The 17500-nt window shown below is 39.9% G+C and overlaps 1 protein-coding gene across 3 annotated transcripts in view; it reads left to right on the forward strand.

Annotated features, from left to right (window-relative positions):
- The window catches only part of GNGT1 (G protein subunit gamma transducin 1), a 325524-nt gene that overhangs the window by 214213 nt on the left and 93811 nt on the right, over window positions 1-17500 (forward strand). The window lies entirely within an intron of this gene.

The raw sequence follows: 17500 nt of genomic DNA on the forward strand, positions 1-17500 counted from the left end.
TATATATATATATATATATATATATATATATATATATACTATATCTGTACATACAAACGCACATACATCTCCATAATTATATACATTTCCTATGCAGTTGCATAACTGTGTTGGATGATATGTTTGTGATAACATCAAATTTATGTATGTCTGCCATGGCTTAGCTGTAAATTACATTGGCTGTGGTATGCAGGGTCCTGGGTTTGAGCTTTGTAGAGGCCATTTATTTTGTTGCTGGCCAGAACACGGGCCATTGGATAGGGAATGATTACAACACTTTGAAGCAGTTGTGAGTGGATGTGTGCGGGTTTGCGCGAAGGTAAGCAGTGCTAACTTCCGATTACGGTTTCTTAAATTCAGTTAACTTCTACTATGCTTAATGTATGTAGGCACTGCTTACACCCGCGCAGACGCACTTGAACATGCTTACTAATACTTATATATGTTTACTTCTGCTTATTTGTGCTTAAACCTGCTTACTAGTGCCTTATTCATTATGACTCATAGGTTCATAGGTTCATACTAGGCTATCTGCCCGAGGGCATTTACAAGCCTAGCCCATAGTTTTGTGGCTTACGCCACCCCTTTAGTATGGGGAACTATACCCATTATTTTGCTGTGCCTCTGTTGAGCAGTGACACTGAGGTAATCCCTGGGGTATATCTGCGATCTCCCATCCATTGGTCAAGATTTCTCTTGAACAAGGCCAGCGAGGTGCTCTGCCTCACATATACCGGGATTTTATTCCACAGCATAGGGAGTCTTTGGGTGATGAATCTATCCCTCCAGCGCGTCCTATTAATAGCCGTGTCGAGGTTTAAGTCTCCCGCCCTTGTGGCTCTGACGGATCTAGATTTTTGAGGTGAAGCATATTCATCAAATCTGGGTTTGACATGGCCTTGTATGTTAGGCAAAGGTCACCTCTGAGCAAGCGGTGCGACTGAATAGAGCTGGAGTTCTTTCAGTCGGGCAGCATAGGACAGATGTTTGAGACCCTTTATCCTTTTGGTGAGGAACTTTGTGGCCTCTCCAGCTGCTGCAAGTGTCGGGTCAGATACATTCGAATGGGGCATTGTACTCAATCATTGGTCTGATGAGTGATGAGTATAGGGAGACTATGACCTCCCTTGATCTAGATGAGAATCCCTTCATGATAAGGTGGGCAATGTAGAAGGTCTTCCTAACTACTTTAGCTACATGGGTGTCGAATGACAGACTACTATCAACCTGGGTCCCCAGGTCCCTGATAACTTCTTCTATGCTCAGTGGATTGCCACCTATTTGGTAGCTAGGGGTAACCTTGTTTTTCCCGAAGGGTATGACTATGCATTTTTTGGCATTTAACTTTAGGCCATGGCTCTGGCACCAGTTATCCGTTTCTGTGAGACCCTTCTGAAGGATATCTGTGTCAGATGTGTTTTCTACTATGGCCCAGTTTGCAGTCATCTGCAAACTTTGTCAGCCATAACCCTCCTGTGTTTGCTTGTACTTCAGAAAAGTAGATGCCAAACAAGAGTGGGCCCAGGACTGAGCCCTGTGGTACACCACTTGTGACAGGCTTTGAGTCTGACATGGCGCCAGCAACTCTGACCCTGTGGGTTCTGTCACTCAGCCAGTTTGCAACCCATCTTGTGATGTATGGGTTAACATTTAAGCTGATGAGTTTTTCAATGATACCCGAGTGGGGTATTGTATCGAAGGCCTTCGCCAGATCGAGGTAGGCTGTATGGACTGCCTTTCCCTCATCAATGGCTTTGGTGACTGTTTGAAAAAGTCAACCAAGTTTAGAAGGCATGATCTGCCTTTGACAAAGCCAAACTGGGATGGATCCAAAGTCTGCAAATTCCCTATGTCTTTATTTATGATGTCCATTATGATCCTCTCCATGGCTTTGCAGATAAGGCTTGTCAAGCTAATGGGCCGGTAATTTCCAGGGTCGGTGGAGGCACCGCCTTTGTGAAGTGGGACCACAGTTGCAGTGCGCCACTCCCTGGGTACGTATCCAGAGGTAAGACTATGATTAAACAGCTGTCCTAGCTGTGGGTTTAATTCCTCGTTGAGTTCGTGGAGCACACAGCCGGGGACACCATCAGGTCCCATGGATGCTGTGTTTTTTGCTTTGGAGAGAGCAGTTCTCACTTGGGCGTTGGAGATGTTTGGGGGGCTGCAATCGCTTGGTATAGATATCTCTCCTTTTGTGTGGGAGGGGAGAAGTTTGCACTGAACCTGTCAGCCAGTATGTTGGCAATGTCTGTAGGATCAGTAATCTTCACATCATTTTGAACTAGTTCTGAGCATATCTGGGAGGTTCCTCCCAGGTTTCTAACATAGCTAAAGAAGGCCTTATGATTGTCTTTTGAGTCTTTAGCTATTTTTCTCTCAAAATTTGCTTTGGATGATTTTATGACAGCTCTTAGTTTTTACTTATAGTGATCAAGGGTGTCTTACCTTTTAAGGATTTTGCTCTATCTTGTAGTAGCTTCCTCCTTTTGTTGTAGAGTTTGTTTATGGCTGGGGTCCACCAGACTGGACGCTTGCCTTTGGTACAAAGAGTCTTTGTTTTGCTTGGGATTGCCTTATCCATGCAGTCCTGCAGGTGCTGGTAGAAGGCATTTGTAAGTGATTCAGCGGCTTGAGTACTGTTTTCACTGGCTCGGGGCCTTAAAGGAGACCACACTAGTCTTTAGAAGTGTGAAGTCGGCTTTCGAGAAGTTCTTTACTGTGGTCTTTTTTATTTCAGGTGGGGGTGGGATGAGGACCTCCAGCGAGATTAGTTTGTGATCTGATCTCACCAGTGAGGGGTATACTTCCGGTGTTGAACATTGTGCTCCCATGTTCGTGATGATGAGATCAAGTATGTTTTCTCCTCTTGTGGGGATGGTGACTAGTTGTTCCATGGCATTTGAGTTTATGAATTCCAGGAACTTTTGGGCTAGGGTGTTTGGGCTTGAGTAGTGTTCCCAGTCTATATTAGGGTAATTGAAGTCACCTAGTATGATGGTGTTTGGTGATACATTTATCCCCTCTAGTGTTTTCAGGAAGGCCATGTGAGGTTCCTGAGTTTGTGAGGTGGCCTGTAACATGCTACAATTTGCAGAGCAGTCTTGCCTATGGTTAATTGCACCTGGATGGTCTCCGATGCATCGTGCGTTGCCACCAGTCTTGAGGTGTGGGTGTCTTTGATGAATATGGCTACCCCCCCTCCTTTCTTGGTATTGTCCGGATTTTGGGGCCGGAACGCATGATAAGAGGTAAAACCTGATAGTGCTGGGGTGCTCTCAGGAGCCTTGAACCAGGTTTCTGTCACTGCACAGACATCGATGTTCTCCATACTGAGAAGGGCCTCGAGTGCGTGCATTTTGAGATTTAGACTTCTGGCATTGAGCAGCATTACCCTTAGTTTTTTCCTTTTTGTGTTCTAGGGTGGTAGGTTTAGAATTTGAGCCTTGCCTAAAAAAGGCACTATGGGGGTGGCAAGAGCCTTTGCCAATATCCGGAATCCCAGGGGTGACAGGTGCAAGCCGTCCTTTGCGAAGCAGCGTGGCTTGTCCAGCATGTCATCCCAGGCAGACAGACATTGGATCCCCTTTGAATGACACCAGAGTTTAAGCCAATTGTTAAAGCTGATCATCTTATCTCTGTATTGTGGCATCATTCTTGGTGAAGGTAGGATACTGCTCAAGGTCAGGGTAATTAACACTTTAATTACATTGAGTTAATTAAACATTTAATGCAGTACTCCAGTTCACATTTACATGTTATTATGTAGGTTGTACAGCATATTGATGTGAAAATATGTTCATATACACATGGAAAATGATATGTGCTGCAGTGGAACTCGAACTGGGAATGCTTGTTTGTTAGGCGGATGCTCTAACCACTACACTATTGCAGTGCTACTTCATTTGCATATATATTCCTTGTTATCTTCTTCAGCCTTTTCTGCTGCTTTAACCATAGCTAAGTGATGGGCAGACCCATGCACCTATGGTTAGCTGTACTCGAGGTTTTAAAAACAAAACATATATGGGTTTCTTCATTTTATTTCGATGTACTGTTGCTGTTGAACACATGGGGTCTGTTGGTGGGGATATGCGGACACCTATGAGCAGTCTCGCTCAATTAGTTACACTTTCTTCTGTTCTTCTTTGCAGGGGCATGTTTATTCTGAGAGCTCTGCTCTCAGACATGCCCCCTGCACTCGTCCACACTCCGTGTAGCATTAGGAGTTGAGGCAGCACGCCTTCATTAATATGCATGGTGCACTGCCGTCCTCCTCTTAAACTGCCGCTTCCGTGCAGGACTAGATTAGTCATGCAGGAAGGATTAGAAAATCCAGGCGAGTATATTTGCAGGCCAATGAGGCCCCAGGTCTAAATGATATTTCTATTGTACCTTTATTAAAAATGAAAGGAGCTAGGTTATAAGTTTTAAAATACAGAAAATGTTTTCACTTTTGCATTTTATTGTAAATATAAGGCACTGTTTTAAAAAGATTTTATATCATTATTTTTTTTTTCTCATAGGTTTTAATTTCATATTTCATAGTAGTGTATTCTAAGGTTTTTAGCTAGGTATATATTTGTAATAGGATGTTTTGATCAATAGAGGGTATCAGAGGTGTGTGAACTTAAAGGTGGTTTATGAATAGACTATATTTATTTGTAAACTTCTTATTTTAAGTTAAATTATATTCAGAGCCTCCATTTATAGTTTTAGATGTTTAAGTACTATCATATCCCTTTGAGAGAAAGAAACAATTAATCTTTGTATTTTTATATTGTATCTTCACTCATTTTGTGCATGTTTTAAGTGTATGTGGGTACTTTAATAGTCAAATAGTTTAATTAAAACTTATTAATGAACTAATGTCATTTAGATTAGTATAAAAGGAGGGCTATTAGATAGTTAGAATTAATTCTGAAGAAGGCTTAGGTGTCAGGGAGACAAAAAACACAGTGATACAGTAAGTTTTTTTCATTCAAGTGTAGTTTATTTTTCTCCTTGGTTATTAAAGTTTTGGCATTACTGTGGACTTGTTCTTCATTGGTGGTCTGTTGTTTGGTGCCTCTACAGTGCCTTTCTTGGTTTTATTGAGTTGGCTGGCACTGTATTTCCAGTTTTAGCTTATTTGGACATTCTTATATCAGTTTATTGAGGTACTCAGAAGCACATATAAAGGGGCCTCCAAAATGGTAAACTCAGACTAGTTTTATTCGCACCATTCCTACCTGCAAAACAGTACCATGTAAAACTGGCTGCACTCTGCAGTGTTGTTTGCCCTAGTCGTAAGAGTCCCTTTCTCATTTTTAAGTGTATCAAAATAGGCTCATTTTGCAGATATATAGAATGGTATTGTCAGCAAATCCTTAACAATATTCCTAATACTCTTAGTTCTGCTTCTCCAAAATACCATAACAAATAGGGATGCCTACTTACTTCACACCAGACTAATCTTGGCTCATAAGCAAATCATGAGGTGACAGAACCTCTGTATTTCACTACAGGCCAGAGACTGTTGGGATGCAATAGGATTAACATATCAAGCGGAATTTAAAGATGCAGAGAAAGAGTTGGCCTGTTAGGTATAAGATCCAGATTCACTATATTACATGCAGCTGATAAGCACCTTATTACAGGCATTGCCTTTATCTGAGCTGTGAGATTTCCATGTATCTGGAGCCAGAATCTTAAACTTTCTGGGTCACTTGGATTCCCTGGACAACTTCATATCAGAGATATATAAAGAGTACTTTGAGTTGGTCTGCTTAAATTAATTGTATGCATGCTAACTGTTGAGAGTGCTTAAACATTGTTGCCTTTGTTTAGTCATTTATCTGAGTCCCACATTTTGCAACTCCAAGAATGTTAGCACAGTAGCTGTGTCTGCCAGTTGCTTGTTTAAGCTTTGCTAAGTTCATATTCATTATCTTAGTAATTCTACCTGTCCACCTTAGACTTTGCTGCCCCTTTCTTCTTTTGCATTATCTTAAACACCATTTTCTTCTTATAGGTTATAAGTTTATACTAAGCTAATGACCACCAGGGTTTTATAAGTCTAGCTGTACAACCCATCACAGTTTTACCCCCTAGTATATTGGACACCTGTATGCTGAGGTATGTTAGTAAGGAGGTAACTAAATTAAGTGTGGAGTATATGTTAGTTGGGGATTAATTTACTTACTGTTGACCTCTGTCCAACAAAGACATGCGGGCTCCAACAGGTTCTATGTATGTTGCAGGAAAAGCTCAGGTCCATGGATCTAGTGTTTCTGGTGTTGTTTGTTTTGCAGATGTGCAAGAGATCCATCAGAACTGGATCTCAGGATGTTTTATATGTCAAGCATAGATTGGCTCTAAGTTACTTGTAGGAGATTGAATACAGAGATAGGGCCTTAAGGTGATCTGTGTTGGACATGGCATTCATACCCTGGATTCTCATACTGGGGAACATTTGAAGGCATTCAAACTGTTGCAAGTGCCTGCCTAGGTAAATGCCAAAGGGGGCATTGAATACTATGATGGGTCTGATAAGGGCTGAGTAGAGTGGTACAATAACCTTCTTGGGCCTGGATGCCATACCCTTGATTATGAGTTGGGTGACATAAAATTATTTTCTTACTATATTGTATACATGCTGGTTGAAGGCCAGATTACTGACTATATACGTTCCTAAATCCCTAACTATTGGGTCAGCTCCTAAGGGTGTTTTATTGATTGAGTTATTAACATGGGTGGACTATTTCCCATAGGGCACTGTAATGAATTTCTTTGTGCTGAATTTTAATCCATGGCTTCACTCATTTGTTAGTGTTAAACTCTCTTGTAGGATGCTGATGTCATAGGTAGAATCTGTGATAGCTTCCAGTTTACAGATACCTGCGAACCTGGAGAACCAGATGCCTTTGACATTACTCTTGATTTCTGAGAAGCAGACAACACATGGGACCAAGCCCAACAAGGAGCCCTGGGATATTACACTGGAGACCAGTCTCCTGGTTGAGGTGGTCTCAGCAATCCTTACTTATTTGATCCTCTCTGACAGCCAGCTAGCAATCCAGAGAGTTATGTAGGGATTTGTTCCTAATTCTGATAGTCTGTCAATAATACCTGAGTGGGGTATTGTACTGAATACCTTGGCCAGGTTAAGGTAAGCAGTATGTATCATTTTCCTCTCGTCCATAGGCATGATAACTCCCTCGATGAAGCCTACCATGATAATTCATTCCATGTCTTTTTGTATTAGACTTGTTAGACTGATGGATCTGTAGTTCCCAGAGTGAGTTGATTGCCCACCCCTATGAAGAGGGATGACTGTTGCAGCCCTCCATTTCACCTGGTACATAACCTGTTTTGAGGCTATATTTGAAGAGTGCCTTAAGTGGTCCTGCTAGATCATGTTTAAGCTGCTTAGGAGTCAACTGTGGCTATTGTTGGGGATCACTGAAGCAGCGTTTTTGGCCTTAGCAAGTGCTGACAGTACCTGATCCCCACTGATAGTTGAGGGATATTCTAGAAGGGATTTCACAGGGTGGTGACGTTAGAGCTAAATGTAATATCAGTCAGTAGATTCAGTATGTCACCATGGTCAGTGATGGTTTTGTCATTTACAACCAGTTCTGCACACTGCTGGGTGTTATCTTTAAGGTTCCTGATATAGCTGAACAAGGCCTTGTGATTGTCCTAGCCTGGGAGGCTATCCTGGCCTCAAAATTCACCTTGTTGGACTTTACTAGACCTCTTAGTTTCTTGTTTAGTTGAATCAGAGAGCTCTTTTCTCTATGAGAGTTGCTCTTTCTGATTTTGTCCATGACATTTTATTATTTTGTTATATACCATGTTTGGCTGGGGTGCCTTCTGTGTAGAGTCTGCATGTCCTCCCTGTGGTCATGTGGGTTTCCTCAGGGTGCTGCAGTTTCCTCCCACATCCAAAAGACATTATGTAGGTGGATTGGACACTCACAATTGGCCCTTGGTGTGAGTGTGTGCATGTGTGTGCCTTCTGTGGAAGGTTGGGTGCCAATTGTTCTGCAGACCGTTGTTCTGCTGTGGTGACCCGTAACTGGGATAAGCCAAAAGGAGATGATGATGTTATATACCATGTTTGGTGACTTGCTGTTCTTGATTTTGGATTGGAATTATTCATTTACTGGAGGTATTCATTTAAGGTTTGGTTACTTCCATTTTTAACTTAACTCTTATATTGCTTTTTTGTCTTGCTTTATTTTTTTTGTTCTTTTTGGAATTTTAAGAGGCCTTGGCTCAGGTCAGTTAGAAAAAAATTATTTTGTAGCAAGTGAATAAAATTCAGTTAATTAGTGGTAGGAGGTGAGAAACTGCATTCCCCAGTTAACTGCAACTATTTAGTGGCATCTTTAGCTGTAGTGCTGTGTGACTTGCTGCTCTCTGCCTAAGTATTGTTGATCTCTGGTGGCTTTTGAGGTGCCTGCCCCTACTATAAATCTGAGTTTGGGCACTCCTCCCAGTCTCATCACATCAGCTTATTCTACCAAGCACTGAAAGATCAACTGGGAAGCCCCCCTTAGTCTCTTAAACTTGAATTATCTTCTGTTTCCAACTTACTAACAAAATGCACTTTATTCAGGTGCTTTTTCTGTATTTGTGCTTATTTCTACTTTATTTAGCTTTTTACTGCACATTCTTGCATTTAATCTGCTGCATTTATTTTTGCTTGTTAGTAGCCTGATTACATTGTAAATGTTATTCTAAGTCTTTTACTTCTGATTTGAGCACTTGGGCTCTGAACTAGTTATCTTACATTGGGAAGGTTTGTGATATATATTCTTGTGGCAGGAGAGCTAGCTTACACCCTTCTGAGATGGAACTTGCTGGTTGAAGGCTTTTGTGTCTGTTATTTTGAAAGTGTCTTTGTTCTAGTTTAAGAACTTGGGCTTAAAACCAGTTATTCTAGATTAGGAAGGTTTGTGATCTACACTCTTATGGCAGGAGAGAAATGCCTACACCCTTCCGAGCAGGGATTAGCTGCTGTATGTCTTACTGTGCCTTTATTTGAGGGCTTACTAGAGGGCTAACTTTGAATCTCTCTGCCTGAGATATTTGATGACATTTAGCGACCATGCTACTTGAGAAGAAGAGTGTTGATGGTTTCTGCTAAACTCTACAAAAGCTAAGGCTTACACTGCCATAGCCATTGTTTTGGCACTTGTGTTTCTGTATCAAATATCTTTACTTTTTGACCTTTTTTATGGTCTTTAGTTAAAACAGCCACTTTAATGAGAGTAGAGAGGATGTAGGTCATTTTTTGGCCCAAGATTTTGTAAAGGGAGGAAGAGTGTGCTGTTTTTGATTGGCCATGGGACCTTGTTTTTAGTTATCAAATCTCCACTGCTATTCAAGCATCACAGTTGCACAACATTTGGCACATAACCTATGATCTCTAAGGGGTTTAGTGACCACATTGCTTGAGAAGAAGAGTGTTGCTGATTTCTACTAAACTCTACAAAAGTTAAGACTTAAATTATCATATCCACTGTTTTGGCACTTGTTTTTTCACATTATTTTTTCAAAGCTGCATTATCTCTGTGTTAAATATCGTCACTTTTTCACCTTTTTTACAGCCTTTAGTTAGAACTACCTTGGTTCCACTTTAGTGAAAGTAGAGGGACCTGAGTTATTTTCTGGCCCAGGATTGTGTAAAGGAAAGAATGTATTGTTTTTTATTGGCCACAGGGTGTTGTTTGTGTTTCTTGTTTTATCAAATCTCCTCTGCTATTTAAGTGTCATAGTTGCACAATTCTTGGCTCATAACTTATGAGCAAGTTAAGACTTACATTACCATATCTGCTGTTTTGGCACTTGTTTTTCACATTGTTTTGCCACAGCTGTATTAATTGAGTGTTTCCTTGTTGAACACCACCCAGAGCTGCACATAGTAACACTGTATCCAGTACCTCTACTGCTAAGCCCTTAAGGCAAACCAGCGCAAAAACAAATTTTTGGTCATTGGTGATTATGTAGTGAGGCACACCAATGCCCACCTCACCAGACTGAGTAAGGGCAGAGTCATGGTTAGCTGCCTTTCCGGGGCTAGGATCCCTTAAATCACACAGGTACTCAGGTCATTGAACCACAGGTTCCAGTATGACTCTGTCATAGTCCATGTGTGTGTTAATGACCTGAGAAATACCCCCCTTGACTACATGAAACAAGACATGACCAAGATTGTTAATTATGTATCTCAGGCAGGTATGAGACTAGCACTGAGCAGCATATTACCTTCTCCAAGGATGATGCCATATTACAGACAGAAAGTGATAGATTTTAAAAATCGACTTAGCTTCTGGTGTCAATCCAAGGGGGGTACAATACTTGATAGCCTGGGACAACATGGTTGACAGACCACACTGCTTTGTCAGCTTTCAGATATTGGTAAAGACCTTTTCAACCCTCATAGTGCCTTTTTTAGGCAATTCCAAACTAATAAACCTCCCAGTTTAAGTGAACCTATGAAGGAATATCTGCTCAATACTAGACATCTTAACAAGAAACTCCAGTCCTTGCAAGTCAGCATTTCCCAGAAGAGTGTAGATATCTGTGTAGTAATGGAGACATGGTTTAAAGTCATGGAGAGTACCCCGGCAGTGCGAGGTTATAATGCCTTTCACACCTTTAGACCAGCTACTGCACAGGAGGGAACAAAAGATGGTAGAGTGTCCGTCTATATTAAAAACAACATCACATCCAGACTAGTTAAAGTGTATGACCCACTGGAACTCATACATGTGCAACTCACTATAAACAGGGTCTTGTACCATATCCTTGCAACCTGTAGATCCCCCTCCATGTCCCAGGAAAGCCATACTACCTATTGTCATGTACTAGATGCCATCCTTGTTCAACACAATATGATCTTCATGGGGGATCTCAACTAACTCTCTATAGACTGGGAATCTAACACCACTTCTTATGCACAAGCCCAGTGATTCCTAAATTCATTAAGACCAACATCCTGAAACGGTTGGACCATTCTCCTACTAGCTGTACAAACATCCTTGACCTTATACTTCCAAACAAGGGCGAGCAGTGTTCCTCAGCCAATGTAATGTCCTCGTTCATCAGATCTGACCATAATGCAGCATTGTTTGAAATAAAAAATAAATCCATGGAAAACCAAAACCTTTAGGAACTATTCCAAAGCTAACCTCTGTCTACCAAATGACATTTTGGCTAAATTCCATGCACCCACAAACTCAGTAAACACCATAGCCTATGCTGAGCTATTTAAAAAATTCCTTTTCAGCGATATTGAAAACTGCATAAAGCGGAATTTGCCCACTTGTATTTAGAATAAGACAAACTCAAAAGACATGCCAGCCTGGTGGAATTATAATATCAATTGGTTATACAACTAAAGAAAAAAAAATCTTGGCCAAGTATAGGAAGAACAAAACCCAACATACTAAAAAAAAAACTGACCAATCTAAAGAGGCATCTAAGAGGGTTAATGAATACTTCAAAGGCTAAAGTTGAAGAAAAAATAGCTTCTCAAGCAAAGGACAACCACAAATCTTTCCACAGCTTTGTCCGTAACCTCAAGTGAATTATGCAACAATGCACAGAATTTATTGTAATTGGTATCACCCATACTGAACTGAAGGCCATTGCTAACCTTTTGGCTGTCAGGTAGAGTTCAGATTTCTCCCCCCAGTTCCCCCTCGATAGTCCAAAGAAAATACCACATTGCGCAATCCCCTCAACCATTACTAAGGAACAGGTCTTCACTGCACATTCCAAGGCCAAAAAAAATTGCATTGCTGGGCCCTGACAACATTCCAGTGCATACAGCAGTAATTAAAGTCTCCCATGAATAGGGTGTTTGGATGGATCGTGAGAACCTCTAGTAGGTGCAGATGAGAGTTATGAGCTTTGTGGGTCATGCAGGGTGACCTGTAGCTGTGAATCCTACCTTCACCATATATGGCCAAAATATTTGAGCTATAGTTTTACTATCAGACCTTCAATTAAATACTGTGGGTAGTTGTTAGTTGATTTTACATTCTTGCAGTTCATGGAGTTCTCAAATGTTTTCCCTAACACCACAGTTCAAAAGAATATATTTCCAGTGCACAGCCTTTCTTATAATCCAAATCTCAGACATGTATTATTACTGGGATGACTGTAGCTTTAAATGCAAAGACCTTGTTGACTATGTGACGCCTTTGGTCTTTGATATTGTATCTAGATTTGCATCCATTATCTAGATGCTATCAAATATCTTACAGTTTTATGGCTGCAGTCACCATCTTTACAGGTCCTTGAGCCCAGGAAAATAAAATTTGATAGTGCTTCCACTTCTTCCCAATTTACTTGCAGATACTTTTCATAGAGCTAGATATAATACATTTTTATTTTCCATACTGAACAGTAAGCTGTCTTTTGTACTTTATGGGCTCTTTAAGTTCTGTTAACTTTCTTCTATTAGAGTGACATCATGTGCATATTGAAGTATGTTGATATTTCTCACAGCAGTTTTGATTCAAGTGTTTAATTCATCAAGCCAAGCATCTGAAATGATATATTCATCATATAAATGAAATCCATATGGCAACAACATGCAGCCATGTAACACTTCTCACTCAGTCTTGAACAAATCAGTTCTACCATATTTTGTTCTAATTGATGCTTGTTGGTCTGCATATAGATTCCACAGAAGGTAAATAAAGTGACACAGTATCCCCATTTCTCTAACAACTTGCCACAATTTGTCATATCTCCGACAGACAAAGGCTTTAGAATACTCAATAAAGCAGAAATAAATGGTTTCTGGATCTCCCTTGCTATCTTTACTCTTCCACAGATGTTGGCAATTTGATCTTTGGAGCTTCTTCTAAAACCAGCTTGTACATCTTGGAGTTTTCGGTCTACATACTGTTGGAAATACATTTTATGCATTACCTCATTAACATGAAACAAGTACAACTGTTATATAATCTGAGCATGCACTCCTTTTAGCATTGCCCTTTTGAAGGACTCAGATATAAGTTGACTTTTTCCAATCCAGTGGTCACTGCTGTGTTTTCCAAATTTTTTGGCAAATTATGAGCGGCCCTGTAACAACATCATTTTGCAAGACTGTAAACAGCTCAGCTAGAATTTTATCTGCAGCCTTGTTATTGGCAAGGCTTTTCAGGTCCTATACTTCACACTCTACATCAAGCTCTAAAACAAGAAACATATCCCTGAGTGTATCACTGATGTTAGGATAATTCACTCATAGTTTTTCTGTATGTTCTAGTCACTACAACTGTCTTATCTGTACTTGGTTTCACCCCATAATAAAGCCAAACTTGGATGGGTCCAGTGTCTGTAGGCTGCCAGTGTTCTTGTTGATCATGTCCCTGATAATTTGTTCCAAGGCTTTGCATATTAGACTTGTCAGACTGAGTTTGTAGTTCTTGAGGTCATTTGATGGTCCAACCGTATGAAGAGGGATGGCTGTTGCACCCCTCCATTCACGTGGCTCATAATCTGTTTTGAGGCTGTAGTTAAAGATTGCCTCAAGTGAAGACACACGTTTGCTTCTGGGCTTTCAGCAATGGCAACTAACGTTGAATGCTCTGATTCTGCACTCATGCTTGTGTGTGACTGTGTGTGTGTCTGTGTCTGTGTGTGCGTGTGTGTCTTAATGTCTATGTTTACAGAATCATAACATCACAGGAGTTACAAGGCAATTCAATCATAAAACAATTTAAGCTTGCCACCTATACTCATGGTGTGCCTCATGCTTCCAACAACATGAAGCAGGTCAAGCCCAAAATAAATTTGTGAATGCCCATCCAGTTGTCAAGGTTGTTTTTGAAGGGAGCTAGTGTCACTCTATTTCATATGTAAAGAAAGTTTATTTCATAGAAGAGTCGAACACTGGATAATGATTCCATCCATCCATCTAGTTTTGTTTATATGCAGTTGGAAGTTTACTTCCCTGGACATATTGTTTGTGGAGTTAGTGGTCTTATGGACGAGCAAGATGTCCATGAAGGCTGAATCCTTAAGACTGTGGCAGTCAAGATACACACATTGCCAGGTGACAGCTTATGAGAGGCAGATTAATCAAATATCGATTCAAGTCTGTCTTGGTACCCTAGGATCTTTAGGCTAATAATAATTTTAGCCTGGAACCATTGCCGTCATTTGAGTTAAGCCATATGTCTTGACAACTGCATACCAACAGGGATATGTACTTGATAACTGGTCTAATTAAATCTACATACAGAGGTATAATAACATATTTAAATCTGGATGAAATTACTTTGGTTATCAGTAAGGATATAGAGAAGGCTTTTCTGACCACTGATGACACATAGTGGTTGAAAGAGTGGGAGTTTTTCTGTAAGGTGCCAAGATCTCTGATTGTTGTGTCAGTTTTGAATGGGGTGCTCCCTATGCTATAGGTTGGTAGTGGAAGTTCTTTACCAAAAGGAATAATGCTGCATTTATTTATTTGTTTGTTTGTTTATTTGTTTATTTGCATTTAGTTTTAACATTTTTTTAGTACAACATTAGTTCTGAAGGTTAAGTTCTTGTTATATGCCGTTCATATCAAGGGATGTTTTAACAATTGTATCCAACATATAGCAATCAGCAAGTTTAGTTAGCCATAGGTCAGGGTTAGTTGTTTGGAGGTCAGAAGAGTATATCTCAAACAGAAGGTGTCCTAGTGCATTTCCCTAAGATAGATCATTAGTTTCTTTTTTGCTCTGCTTTCAGAGATAACACCTGCTGCTTTGACTATAAGGGTCCTTCCTTTTAGTTTCCAATCCATCTTACTGTGTGCAGATTTACATTTATATATATATATATATGTTAGTTTATTAAAAATGTCTGAATTGGGGATTATGTCAAAGGCCTTTGCAAGGTCCAAATATGGTATGTGGACTGCATGACCTACATACACAACCTTTGTGGCATTCTCAAAAATTCACCGGGTTGAGCAGGTGTGATCTTTCCTTTACAAAACCAAATTGCTGAGGGTCAAGGTATAAAAGAAAATTTAATATTGCAGGTTATGAAGTCATATAAAGTGCTCCACAGCCATACAGACTAAGCTAGTCAAAGTAAGTGGTCTACAACTCCCTGCATCAATGGGCATTACAGCTCCTTATTCCATGCTTCAGGGATATACCCAGTAGCTAAATTTAAGACAAACAACTTTAAGAAAGACTGTGCAAATCTATCTTTGGTACTGCTTATTAGACAACAAAGTATGTCATCTGATGCTATTGATATAGGTATTATTGGCATTTGATAGCACAGTTAGGACATTCTCCTTTAAGATCCTATCTGGTATTATGGAATCAGGGATTTGGCTATATCTGGAGTGAAATACGCATTAAATATATCTGCCAGAATATTTGCAGTGTCCCTTGGATCAGAGTGAGTAATACATTTTTGGGGTTAAATCACAGCACTGCTGTCTTTAGCCTCAGCTAATAGCTTTCGTCCATGCCCAGCTTTGGTCCTCCTAATGGTGACCTTTTGTTCTTTGCTAGTCACTTTGACAGTCTTTAAGGTGGACAGATTTAAATTTATTATACAATCTTAGGAGTTGTTTTCTTTTGTTATAGAGCTTGTTAATGTCAATGGGCCACCATAGTGATTTGTTTTTGAATTTTACAGTATATTTAGTCCTCATATGCTCTGTTGGCTATAAGCATCTTTCTAACAGAGAGTAAAGCTCTGAAACCTAAGAAACAGTTGCACTGTCATGGAGGTAATGATAATATAAGCTAATTTGCAGGTCTCATTGTAGAGTTTGAGTAGGTTAACTCTCTTGACTTCCTTAAATTCAGATTTGTTTACTTGGATGGGGTTCATGGATTTAAAGCTGAAGGGTACTAATTTATGATCAGATTTAATCAGTAATGGAGATACTATTGGACTGCTACTGGATAGGGCTATTTTGGTAAGGACAAGGTCAAGACTGTTATGCCCTCTAGTGAGATCATTTACCAGTTATTCTAAAGACTTGTGTCTAAGAATGTCTGTAAATTTGTCTAAGTCCACATACATCTATTGTATGCATGATTCTGTGCCCCTTGTTTTGTGTTTGTTTGTGTGTATGAATGTGTGTGTGTGTTCATATATAGTGGTGGCTGTGTGCATATTATGCATATTTATATACACCAAATGATGCAGTATGAATGGGCAAACATTGCACGTTTGTTTTACATCATTACACCATAGTCATAGATTCATAAATATTTCAAGGCAGCTTAATCTTACGACCATAGATTCCTTGTCAATACTCATTCTCAGACCATACCACCTTTCTCAAGCAATACTGGGCCAGTCAATCCTGGTGTAAATTTATGGGTACCTATCCAATTATCCAGATTCCATTTGAAGGATGCTAATCAATCACATTGATTAACCTGCAGGGAAGTCTGTTTTCATAGATAGAGGATGTACTGTGTGATAAACCTGTCCTTCCACTATGTTTAGTTTATTGTTGGTGAATATTTAGGCCCTTGTTTTTGGTGTTAGTAGAAGTATTAAACTTGTGGGGTTATAGGAGATCAAGGACAACTGGGTCTAAAATGGCATGCTAGGCGAGGTATAGGTCTCCCCACAAAAGCCTGTAAGATACAGAATAAAAGGAAAGTTCTTACAGCCTCTCCTGGTAGCTCATTGTCTATAGATCTGTGATCTTCTTGGTTAGGAAGCTCTGTGATCTTGCTAGTTGTTTTATTTCTCAAGTGAGGTACATCCCAAAGGGGAAATTGTACTCAATAACTGGCATATTCAATGATGAATATAAAGAAATTATAATCTTCTTAGATATGGATGATATTGCGTTGGTAACTAGTTGTGCCAAGTAAACAGATTTCCTGACTACTGCTATCAGATGGGTTGGGAGGTTGGCATAATGGTTAAAGTGTTTACCTTAAAAACACAAAGTGCAGAGTTTGGCTCTCACATGAGATAATTGGCTAGGTTTAAATTGGCCCGCAAAGGCAGTTAGCCAAGTACTAAACTATGAACCTGTAAACTATGAATCAAAAGAAAGGGAGTAATTAACCCAAGGTCCCTAAGCACATTTTCATTTTGTAATTTCAATACAGTATACTGACAGGAGGGGTTGTCTACCATATGTGATGATACTGTATTGTTCACTATTTAATTTTAGCCTGTTTTTAGTACAACAAAAGTTTATTAGGGACAGTTCTTGCGTTCACTATTTAATTTTAGCCTGTTTTTAGAACAACAAAAGTTCATTAGGGACAGTTATTGCTGAAGGGTTCTGGTATCAACGATAACTCCCAGTTTGCAATGGTCTGCAAACTTAATAAGCCAGACATCCTGGCTCTGCCTGGAGAACAGAAAACTAAATGGCAAAAAAGAAGGGTCTCAACACTAAGCCCTAAGGTACACCATTGGTCACTTTCATATATTCTGATAAGGCTCATGTAGCTTGCATGGTGTGGATTCTGTCTTTTAGCCAATTTGCTATCCACATTAC

This window comes from Protopterus annectens, chromosome 3.part1, assembly GCF_019279795.1.
Source record: "Protopterus annectens isolate FY-2018-M chromosome 3.part1, PAN1.0, whole genome shotgun sequence".
NCBI classification, from domain to species: Eukaryota; Metazoa; Chordata; order Ceratodontiformes; family Protopteridae; genus Protopterus; species Protopterus annectens.